The 12,666-nt window shown below is 41.1% G+C and overlaps 1 protein-coding gene across 2 annotated transcripts in view; it reads left to right on the top strand.

The window, feature by feature from the left end:
- Nucleotides 1-12,666, top strand: part of LOC117410474 (inactive phospholipase D5-like) — a 202,524-nt gene that overhangs the window by 20,908 nt on the left and 168,950 nt on the right. The gene's annotated exons all lie outside the window — the stretch shown is intronic.

Here is a 12,666-nt window from a genome sequence, read left to right as displayed (position 1 = left end):
TAAGAAAAAGGCTAATTTAGTTTCACTATTTTTTTAAGTCTGATTTTGAACATTAGACCCATTTGGGAACAAATGTATGTATATTTTCCCTTTCTGTGTTATTTATAGGTGATTTGTATTAAATATATAATGCAATGTATATTTGTATTTAGTGTTCATTTTTCAAATACTGTATACCATTACATATATTAAATATACAATATACAATACTAACAACTGGGACAGAATACATGTGGTTTATGTCTTATCCATATGGTGAAATCAACCAATACTCAAAAGTGCTTGATGAAACTGTGACTGTTTGATAAAAATAACACCGATTTCCAATTAATTTTTGAACTGTTGCTTGTGAACCTTTAGAGAATGGATGCTCAATGACGGTTTCCATTTTTATGAGGGCCAGTGTAGAGAGATGTAAAATGTTTAGTGGCATGTGGTCAGTTGTAAACAGCAATAGAAAAATCAATGGGCGGTAGCTGACTTTCTAATAAACAGAGCACTTGCTATTCATTCAGGAAACAGTACTTGACCACAGCCACTCCTGTATAGCCTTATATTCTATGCATGCTCAAGTACACAATGGGGCTTGCGTACTAAGAGACGGCAAGTGCAAGTAGATGCAGGTGTGTATTTAATTTTGAGCTGCGCAAGTGCACATCTAAAAAGTTACGGGCTATGTATTAAGTGCGGAGTGTTGAAAACTGCATTTGTGCATCTAAATGTAGGCCGGAGTATTTAAATGAAGTGAATGCGCCGCACATCAGAATAGTGTAGGCTGTTGCTTGAAATTCTGGCACTTATTTAAAATACCCATTCACACAGCACGAAATTGCACAATCATGACAGTCAACAGATCGTTCTCATGGCTACAGAAACTTCACTTCAACATTTTTTTTTCTTTTGACACCATGCAACGCAAATGCTTTATATTGCATACTGCGTATCATTTAAAACAACTACGAAGGTTTTGATAGGGTCATATTTAAAACACCCTTATTTAATTTACAACTATGTATTCATATTTATTTTTATTTTTAAATCATCTCAATTACTGTACATCATGAATATCAGACGATGGTATAATGTGCACAAAAATTCTAGCTATACATTCTGTGACAAAGTGGGGTTGTAGTTTTTTTACCACAGTCTTCTAGTGTAAAAAGGGAGACTCTCAACCGCAGGTAAGGTATAAAACGAGATGGTGCTCGCATGCGCTTATTGTCTTCTTTGTATTGAAGCACGTTGTCAATAACAAATGACAAACACTATTTTACCAAACAAAAGCCTATCTCCACAATGGAGAACTAAACTAAACTTTTCTCCACTAAAGTAAGCTATAATATCGGATGACTAAGCCAATTACTGATCAAACACTTTGTATAATTCTTTGTAGAGAATATAAACGATACCTTTGTTTCAGTTGCTGCAACATGCTGGGTCTGTGGGCAGGACTGAGCCTTGTCAAAGACCCCGCACTGTGGTTTCAGCCCGGCTTAAATACCTGCCATAACCGATAACAGGTGTTTCCAATTAACCCCAGGTAAGTACCTGTTTGGACACGTATGGTATCATGGGAACTGGAGTTCAGGGTTCTTTGATAGCTGAGCTACACGTTCCTTTAAAAAACACAGCTATTGTGTACAAACCGGGGTCTGATATATACCAAATCCAACACTTTGCGCTGCACTTTGTTACACATCCTCCCCCCCAGCTCAGACCCAACAGGGAGAGCTTCCTGTTAGAAGGAGTGATCTCGGGACAAGCCATCTGCATTTCCCTGCTTTGATCCTGCCCTGTGCTCAATAGAGAAATTGAATTATTGTATCTGGTGACAATTTTCTCTTTGTTTTGATGCATCCCGGTTAGTGGGGCATGGTCTGTCTGTAATCAATTTAAAGCGTCTTCCTAGTAAATAATATTTAAGTGACTCTAACGTCCACTTAATGGCCAAACATTCTTTTTCCACATTTGCATGATTTTTCTCTTGTGGAACAAGTTTCTTGCTAAGAAAAACAACAGGGTGCTCTTCTCCATTAACACCCTGTGGTAGGACTGCACCCAGCCAACCTGAGATGCATCAGTTTGTACTAAGAATTCATGGTTAAAATCAGGGGTTACTAACACAGGCCAGGCACACAATGCACTTTTCAATAACTGAAAAGCTTTTTTCAGCCTCCTCTGTCATATGAACCTTTTTATTTTATTGTGTTACATGTTCCCATGTGTTGCTATAACTGTTTACGTAAGGTGTGTGTATTGTTTTTTTGTTTACATTTTGACCACTTTTTTAAACTTTTAAATTGCATTCCCTGCCTCAAGATGGCTTCACATGTACCCGCATGGACCTCTCAGAACTACATTTCCCATCATCCTCCTGCTCACTGGTAAATCCATCTCAGTTACATATGTGAGCAGGAGGATGATGGGAAATGTAGTTCTGAGAGGTCCATGCGGATTCATGTGAAGCCATCTTGAGGCAGGGAATGGAATTTAAAAGTTTAAAAAAGTGGTCAAAATGTAAAAAAAAAATAAAACAATAGACACACCTTACGTAAACAGTTGTAGCAACACATGGGAACATGTAACACAATAAAATAAAAAGGTCCTTATGTACCCTTTAAGAGAGTGGCTATCGAGGCAAAAACAGCAATTAACCTTCTGTAGTAACCTGTGGGCACCAAGAAAGCCCTTACTTGTTTTTTATTGTCAGGAACCTGGCCACTTTTGAATGGCTTCAAGCTTGCTAACCTGAGGTTTTACCAGTCCTTGTCCAATTGTGTAGCCCAGGTATTTGACTTCCTTTAAGCCTATAGCACACTTATTTGGATTGGCCATCAATCCTGTAGCTCTGATAGCATCAATTACGGCTTGTACTTTCTTTAAGTGGGAGTCCCAATCTGAGCTATGTACAACGACATCAGCTTCCTTACTCCAGGGTGCTTGCTAATATCCCTTAGTTCGTCCACCCTAGGCATGGGATATGCATTAAATTTCAATATATTGTTCAGTTTTACGAAAATCGTTACAAAACCTTAATGTACCTTCATGTATTTTCCATAAGAACTGAGTTACCTCCCCTTTTCGAAACATAGTTTAATTTTTTGCTATTTGTACTGAAAGTAATGATTGAGCAACTTTAAGCCCTGTTTTTACTTCAGTGGCCACAGACACTTCCCTGTCCTTCCAAGCTTTCAATAAATGTATGTGATACATTTGCTCAGGTTTTCTCCTTCTTGGCTGGCGCACTTTGTAGTTAACCTCCCCAATGCGTTCAATAACTTCATAAGGACCGTGCCAGGTAGCTAGGAACTTGCTTTCTACTGTTGGAACTAATACCAACATCCTGTCACCAGGTTGAAAAGCCCTAACAACTGCTGAGCGATTATATGATTGCTTTTGCTCATCCTGTTCCTGTCTCATGTGTTCTCTCACGATTGGCATGACAGCTGTGATCTAATCCTGCATCTGGGAAATATGCTCAATAACACTTCTGTGTGGCACCACTTCCTGTTCCCAGGTTTCTTTGGCTATGTCTAATTCCCCCTAGGATGCCTTCCATACAAAAGTTCGAAAGGTGAGAAACATGTGGACACTTGGAGTACTTCCCAGACCGCAAACATTAAATAGGACAACAGATAATCCCAGTTTTTACCATCTCTGTCTATTACTTTTCGTAACAAGTCTTACTAAATCTTTCTACGAGCCCATCTGTCTGGGGATGGTAGACAGGTCTTAAGGTGCTTCATTTTTAATAATTTACAGCACTCTTAGGTCACCCTGCACATAAATGGGATCCCTTGATTGGTCAATATCTCTTTCGGTATGCCGACCTGACTAAACATTAGCATTAACTCTTTTGCTATAACCTTGGCTGAAATATTGCACAGGGGTATTGCTTCAGGGTACCGAGTAGCATAATCCAACACCAACAGAATATGTTGATGCCCCCTAGCAGATTTCCCTAATGGTCCCATTAAATCTATGGCTATGTGTTTGAATGGTATTTCAATTACAGGAAGTGGTATTGGTGGACTGTGGAAAGCCTTAAATGGTGCCGTACGTTGACACTCGACACAAGGTACAATGTTTACTTACATCGGCATGTAAGCTTGGCCAGAAAAATCATCTGGTTATCTGTAGTTTTCTCAACCCCTAAATGGCCTCCCAACACGTGACCATTCGCTAAATCTAATACAGTGAGTCTATATTGGTAGGGGACTGTCATGGATGGCTAAAGTGGTGCATGTGGGTGGTGACGTCAGACCAGGAAACAAAACAACAACACAGGATGGAACGGGCAAAATGCAGCTGCTGCACTCGTATATTTAATAATAAACAAAAATAAACAAACAGTTTAAACAAAACACACCAAAAGAAAAAGACACATTGGCCAAAGCAAAATAACACACACACTAACAATCATTATCAAAAACGAGTACCTTTGTTCGCTGTAATACGGTAGCATTCATTCTCTCTTTCTCCATCGTTTCTCCTCTAACTCTCTTTCCACTCTAAGCATGGAGTAGGTTTTTTAATATTGTGGCTGGAGCCTTAATTACCTATTTAAACAATTACCTTATTAAGGCTCCAGCCACATTCCCATGGGCTTTATTGGGATGGGGATTTAACCCCATCTCCGCCTGCTACACTTTATGAGACCGGCTTTTTTGCCAGTCTCGAACAACAAACAACGTTGGACGGCTTTCGTCCGTCCTCACAAAAATACAATTTATATATAGTAATAATAATGATGATAATAATACAACACAAATAATAATCACACATAAATAATAATAAAAAAAGGCGGGCACCTTGTCACAGGGACCAATAACTGCCTTTCTTCATCTACACCTGTTTTATTAACTCTGTACAACAGGTAATTATTTACTTCAAAATATGGAAAAGTTAAGGGTACTTCTAGGATCACAGGTAAACCATTTATGATTTTTACATTCTTTTTCACTGAGCTAAATACAGGATCACTTAGTTGAATAGTTCCAATATCCCCAGGACTTATATTTAAATCAGGAAACTCTAACACTGAATCAGTCACTTGTCAAAAAACATTTGTAATTGGCAAGAGTGACGAGCAGCAGCGAAAACACTGCCCTTTTTCGTGTGGGCAGAGTATTTGGGGAAGCTCACACAAACAGTATTATTAAACAGTGGCACAGTTACTATATTGGAGGGTATCTGTTTTGATTGCTTTGATTACAGGAATCTTAGTTGTTTACAGAAAGCAGAGGGATAATGTAAAGATAAAGAGTTTTAGATGGATAGAACAGGAGCAGATGAATGTAACTGTGACAAACTGCTTTCTTTTACATCATGGCTGGAGAAGAACAACAGGCAACAGTATAATATTCAGGTACACTATAAAGAATGAAGCAAAATATAGTTGTTGATTCAATGCAGGGAATGCATGAATTAAGAATTGTTCAGTCACTGGCAGATCTGTCAATCTGTTTATGCCAGTAGTGGAGGACATTTAGCAGGATATTAATCGCAGCACATCATGTTTGACTTCAGGTCATGAAGGGACCTTTGTTGGTTGATATATACAAGAGATTTGCAGTTTTCCCAGAAAAAGTCGAAAGGTGGAAGATCACGTGACCTCAGTTGGTATTCACTGTGACTTCAATGACCAATTCAACAGCCAGGATCTTTGTTACCAGACAGAAAGCTGCAGTTTAAGCACGTATGCGCATGTTTATTGAAAATAAAAACAAACAGGAACAAATGAAACACGGCACATGGGCCAAAATAAAAGGTTTAAACAAAAGAACAACACACTTGTGTTCTGGGCATTACCCTTCACTACCACGTTGAAAAACAATACAAAAATCACAGCACAAACACTCGTCCCCAAACTCATTCAACAAACAAAGGATTTTGCTTCCTTTTTATACACATGGCCACAAAGTTAGCACTCAATTACCTAACTGGGGAATGGCCACACCTGTGACTGTTGGCAGGGACAGATTTAACCCCCTTACAGTCCCCCACACACTATTTACACCAGCAGGGCTTCTGCCATGCTACCGTGTGTAACCTTTACAATTTGTGTTAGATCCAAATTCTGCTATGTACCTCAGTTTCATTATAAAAGCAATACTCAGAATAGTCAAATCTAATTTTTGCTTTTTTACCCACAATGCCTTCTTTTCAGTCTGTGTAACACTGGTACTCAAGTTAGCTGGTTGCTGAGCTCTAGCCTTTCAGTTCTTTTTAATAACATATTAACTGTAAAAGTGAAATGTCTAGAATACCGTTTCTCACATGCAGCCACCAACCTCTTAATCAATCTTTATCTTAACTAGCTCCACTATCCAGCTTCCATTCTGATTCCTCATACTGCTTCTGTTTCTGTTAACTGCTATAGACCAGCATTACCATCAGGATAATCACTGCATATCGATCGGCCGTGCTTTCATTGTCATTTGATTTCATTTTGGCATGTGTCACAAATCTCTGCCCGTTTCACTTTGTGTCAGTGCTCATTGGTTGATCAAAGAAAGAAGGCTGTAGTAGTAAAAATAGCAGTATGGAATAATATTTCCTTTAGTGCTGGGAAAAATATCAGAATATTCGAACAAACATTGCTCCACACAGGTTTGAAGGCAAAAATCCATGTCTGTGTCTGCCATAAATTACATAGTTGATATCAGTTAGAAATTTGTAACAGAATGTGCGTTGCCTTACACCGATTTACCACCTTTGCGCAATAGTTTAGGAAATGGCAAGTGGGAGTGTAACAGGGCAGAAGTGTGTTTTTTTTCTTGTTTGAGTTTGGATTGTAAATAAAGTTGGTTGGAATACATAAGTTTGTGCTAGATATGGCAGGGCTGGGAGTTAGAATCCCTTTGTAATGAGACAGGTGTGGAAGATGGCCAGGTGTTAATTGATTCTTTGGTTAATAAAAGAGACGCCAAGAATCCAGTTCCTTTGTTCTTTTTCAAGCCTGGAGATGAATCGGTGGAGAACCCTCACGGCTGTGTGTTTAACCAGGGTGAGCAAACAAGGCAAACAACGAGTTATCTGTGTGAGACCGGAATAACCACAACTCTAAGGACAGAGATTCATTTAGGGGATTCTGTCCCACCCCAGTATATTTGAGTTAGAGAGGCTGGGTTCTGGTGTGGGACCTCCCTGTGTAGGGGGAGTAACGCACGGCCGAACTATTGCAAGCCACCTTTTGTTTTGTAATTTGTGTTTTGTTTTGCATTATTGTAAATATTTTGAAATAAATCCTGCTCATCTCAGTGGCCACAACCTCTGTGTCTCTCCTATATCTGTCAGCAGAAACCCACGCCCCTACTACATGGAGAAAAAAATAAAAAATTATATATATATATATATATATATATATATATATATATATATATATATATATATACTGATGCACAATGAAAATGCAACAGACAGACAGAATTTTACATCATAGCTCATTGGATACATACATAATGTTATTTGCATTTTAGATATAGGTTTGTTGATTGAGTAGTATTGTTCTTTGGGATATTAAAATACTGAACTCAAGTCATGTGATTTCATAAAAATGCCAGGTGCTCAGTGTTTGTTATTTGAGTTGAGTTCAACTTGCCAAAATTAGTTGATTAAAAATTTGTATAAATAGTCATTAGAAAAGATATGATTTTAATTAACGCAAGAACAGTGAAAGATATGACCGTGCTCTGCTTGAGTAATGAAGATCGTCTGGTTGCTATCGGCATTGCTTGCTATCGGCATGATTGAAGACAGTCTGTCTGTGAGAGAAGTTGCCTGGAGAATGAGATGTTCTGCTTCAACAATCAGCAGACTAGTCCAGAGAAACCAGGAAACCAGCTCTGTGAGGGACAGGCCACGTCCTGGAAGGCAGAAGTTCACCACACCGTCCCAAGACCATTATGCTGACTGTTGCATTGTTCAAGCCAACCGGTGGGGCAACCGTGACCAGCCAACCTTCGCCAGCTAACTGCAGCTGCACAGAAAGAGCAGCGGAACATCCCACAGCAGTCTATCCAGAGGCTGACTGAAACATGATGAGTTAGGAGGCATTTTAGAGTGGTATTTAATGAGAGATTGTATTGGGAGTTCAGACTCCATCGTACACAGACTGTTCAGTAATTGCTACGTTCATTCCTCAGGCAATGTCCTGATTATAAACAGGAGTTTAAAACCCTAACAAGTTAATAATAAAAAAATCGATTTACTAAATAAAAAATGATTGTTTTCTCTTTTATATGTATGTCATCCTTGTTGTTTATTTAAAAATGTTCAGGACTATTTTCTTAGAACGTCTTTACTCAGGGGAAAAGTACCCGATGAATCAGTACAAGTTCAAGGTAAATCTAGGTTTTTTTAAAGAAAACAATGGTAAAAACTTATTTTCTAATAGCGATAGTGCCCTCTCGATGATGGCTCTATCGTGTGATAGTTGACCTTGGCTTTCAGCCTTCGGCTCGGGACGCATAACCCCCATCATGGTCAACTATCACACAGTAGAGCCATCATCGACGGGCACTATCACTTAAATATTTAATTACTTATTGCAGCATGGTAGACTCTTTTGGCACTGTGGGGTTACACAGGACTTCCTGAAGAATGTGAGAAAGCGAGATATTCAGTCATTAGCCAAATGCACTTGGTTATTTTGAGATTTGCAGGTAAATAACATTTTTGCTTGGTAAATGTCGGAATCTTAAGATTTGCCAATATTATATTATATTCTGACTTTTATCCAATCATTGATTAGCCCTGTTGCAGCCAATCATAGTAAGAATAAGAAATTGGAATTGAGTTAGGTTGTAGTGTAAACACAACCCCACATAAATCCAACTGCAACCATCGCAGACTACTTTTTTTTTCTCTTTTGCATTAAGTTTTATAAGGAATAAATAATGTCAGCATGGTAAATAAGTAAGTAATTCTCTTTACTACTTTAAACCGTGTTCTAAGTTTTTAAGCACTGTAGAAATACATTTCTAAACCTGCATTCTTGAAAAATTACGTAATTTGATTTTGCTGAGCTCCCTGAATCTCTGGAATACAATTTATTTATTTGCACGGAAAACAACAGACCATTGGTCACCTTAATTTTGAGTTTACTGAAAACAAAAATGAATGAAAAAAGAATAATCACATAAGTTATAATCATACTTTTAGAGCTTCTTAATTCATATCAGAAAGTCTCTGTGTGATTAAATATTCTGTGCTTTGCTTCTAATCTCCACTTGTTCCCAGCACACACCATCACTATTTGTGCCATAGAGACCAATTTTCTCATTAACATATTATTCGTCTGTCATAAATTTGTATAGTGCCTGTGGAAGGCTGTGGGAAAACACAAGGCAGAAACAAAGTTCAAATATGAAAGGCCGACACAGACGCCCAGATTTATTATTCCACGCTCAGTTGGCAGGTGTTTCTGTGGCAGTTCGTGGCACTCTACCAGCAATGGTATTGTGCCCCGTCTTCATAAATCACACACGCAGGTGTGCAAACCAAAAAAAGAATAAGTAAAAGGCGAAAGGAATAAGGAAAACAAAACACTTTAAGGAAAAACTACAAAATAAACTGTGCAGGTTTTTAACCACGACTCATTGCTCTCTCTAGTGGTAGAAGCCCAGAGAAACAGGCACTGCTCAATATCCTCTCTTATACATTGTGAGATGACTCAGTCCCGCTAAGTTAATTATCTAAGATAGTGAAAAGAAAATAACCGGTATGTGGCTTGCTTGCACCACCGGGTCTGTGTGTCTTACCCTGGAGTTGCCGCACTGTCTCCTGGACTCACTGCTCCAGAGTTTCCAGTTTCACTTCAAAGTATCAGGATTCCGCTGTGAAGTCACGCTCCACTATACTTCCTGTCTGAGCCAGAGAGGATACAAATCAGTGCCTTTTTATTTACCCATTCACCCCATATAGTCCCATCCCCCAGCCAATGACAGCGTGTCAGCGGATTCCTTCACAGCCGACTCCTGTCAATAAGACATTGCCTGACAGTGTGGGAATACGTGGGGTGTCCGAACCCCCCTGCAAGCTCACGCATTTGCCTGACGGCCAGTCCAGATCCCTCCCCTCTTACGCATCCTCCCCCTCAGAATGGCACCACTGGTCCATTCGAAAATCCCGAGAGAAAAAATCTGCGTTTTGGTGCAGTTTTCCTGCTCGGTGGACAACCCTGAAGGCATAGGCCTGCAGAGCCAGGTACCACCGTGTGATATGGGCGTTATTATCCTTTATTTGGTGGAGCCATGCTAAGGGGGCATGATCTGTGACAAGGGTGAAGTGTCGCCCCAGGAGGAAGTACTGGAGTGACTCGACTGCCCATTTTACAGCCAGAAACTTCTCGATGGTACTATAGTTCTTTTTGCAGGGAAGGAGCTTCCTGCTGATATACAGGAATGGGTGCTCACTCCCCCGCACCTCCTGGGACAAGACTACCCAAGACCTGTCTCAGATGCATCTGTCTGTAGGGTAAACCTCCGACTGGTCCTGACTGCACAGCACTGGCTTGCTACACAGTCTCCTCTTCAAGGCGAGAAAGGCCCTCTGATATGTCTTCTTCTGGGGCAGCCTTCTGGGTGAGGTCTGTCAAGGAAGCGGCGAGAGTAGCAAAGCTCTGGATGAACTTACGATAATATCCCGCCAGTCCCAAGAAAGAGTGCACCTGGGTTTTTGTGGTAGGAGTCGGACAGTCAGCAAAGGCTTTCACCTTTGCAACAAGCGGTCTGATCTGGCTGTCTCCTACCCGATACCCCAAATACTCGGACTCTTACAAATTGCACACGTCTTTGGCTTAGCAGTGAGCCAGGCCTCCCGCAAGGATTACAGCACTGCCACTACCTTACACAGATGACTCGGCCAGTCCTCACTGTGGATAACCACGTCATCTATGTAAGCAGCGGCTTACTGCTGATGGGGCTGCAAAATGCGATCTATCATCCGATGGAAAGTGGCCGGCGCTCCATGCAACCCAAAGGGCATGGTAGTAAACTGGTATAACCTGAAGGGAGTCGAAAACGCTGTTCTCTCCCATGATTCTGGGGTTAGGGGTATCTGCCAGTACCCCTTCATTAAATCCAGTGCCGTGCCTAGACGCTAAAGCAATTCATCTACCCGGGGCATGGGATAAGCATCGAACTTTGATTTTTCATTGACTCTTCAAAAATCAATGCAAAATCGTATCGACCCGTCTGGCTTATCCACTAAAACGATTGGACTATTCCAGTCACTCTGGGGCTCTTCTATTACTCCCAGCTTGAGCATTTTCTCAATCTCTGCTTACACTACCTGCCTTCAATACGATGATGGGCTACTTGAGTCTGCCCCGGGACTGGTCTCCTGTTGCACCCAGGGCTTCATAAGGTTTACATGATAAATGTGCTTTTCCCTCCTCCGTCCTGGCTGGCAGATCTCATAATCCACCATCCCAATCCAGCATGTAACCTTAAAGGGTCCTTGCCACTTTGCCAGGAGTTTAGTCTCAGAGCTGGGTAATAATATAAGCACTTTATCCCCCGGCTGAAATGTGTGCAAATGGGCCCCTCTATTGTAATTGGTCTCATGTCTGTGTTGTGCCTGCAGCAGATTGTCATGAGCCCATTGACCTACAGACTCAAGATGCCTGCGCAGATCTAACACATGTTGGACCGTATTGGTCGAATTATCTTGCTGTTCCTCCCACATCTCTCTGATGAGATCGAGCACGCCCTGGGGTTTCCGTCTATACAGCAGCTCGAACGGGGAGAACCCCGTGGAAGTCTGTGGTACCTCTCTAATCCCAGTTGCGCACATCACTTTCAATGAATCTACGCATCATGCTTTTTAGAGTTTTATTAAAACGTTCTACCAGTCCATCAGACTGAGGGTGGTAAACTGATGTCCTGATGGTCTTAATCCCCAAAAGTTTGCATGATTCGTGGACCAGCCATGACATAAAATTGGTTCCTTGGTAGGTAAGCATTTCTCAGGGAATCCCCACCCGGGAGAAAACTTTAACAAGCTCGTCAGCGGCAGATTTAGCAGAAGCAGAGCAAAGTGGTATGGCCCCTGGATAATGCGTAGCGTAATCCAAAATAAACAACAGGTGCGTGTATCCTGACGCACTTCGCTCCAGCGGTCCGATTATATCTATCCCAATATGCTCGAACAGAGCTTCCACAAGTGGCAATGGCACAACCCAAGTGACCAGACAGGGGAACAGCGTGAGCCAGATGCAACAAATCCTCCCCGGTCTGGTGCAATTTATCAACCCGATATAGTAGATCATGGTCAATTTCAAAGTTTGGGTACGTGGCAACACGACTGGGCTCAACTACCTGACCATTAACCATAGCTGATTGCTCAAATAGCCAGCTCAGCGCGTTGTCAAGTCCTTGCTCGAGTCGAAATTCACGGGAGTGAGCTAAAAAAAAAAGCAAATACATTTCAAGTGTGAGTTGAGTGCTGTGCTCAGTTGTTTGGGCTGGCTCCGTGGCTGCAGCCCCTGGCTCCTTACTCCTCCTCTACAAGACACAAAAACAAACAGCACGTAACAAAACAAACAAACAAACACTCCGGCCGTAGGTTATGTTCTCAGTGCAAGGGGCCGGTACCTGCGGAGCTGCTTCCCCTTTGTACTACCCAACTCCTCCCTGCAATCAGCTCGGTGTAACCAATCAC

Source organism: Acipenser ruthenus, chromosome 6, assembly GCF_902713425.1.
Source record: "Acipenser ruthenus chromosome 6, fAciRut3.2 maternal haplotype, whole genome shotgun sequence".
Lineage (NCBI taxonomy): Eukaryota > Metazoa > Chordata > Actinopteri > Acipenseriformes > Acipenseridae > Acipenser > Acipenser ruthenus.
The sequence above is the reverse complement of the archived record's forward strand: the minus strand, read 5'-3'. Positions and strand labels throughout refer to the sequence as shown.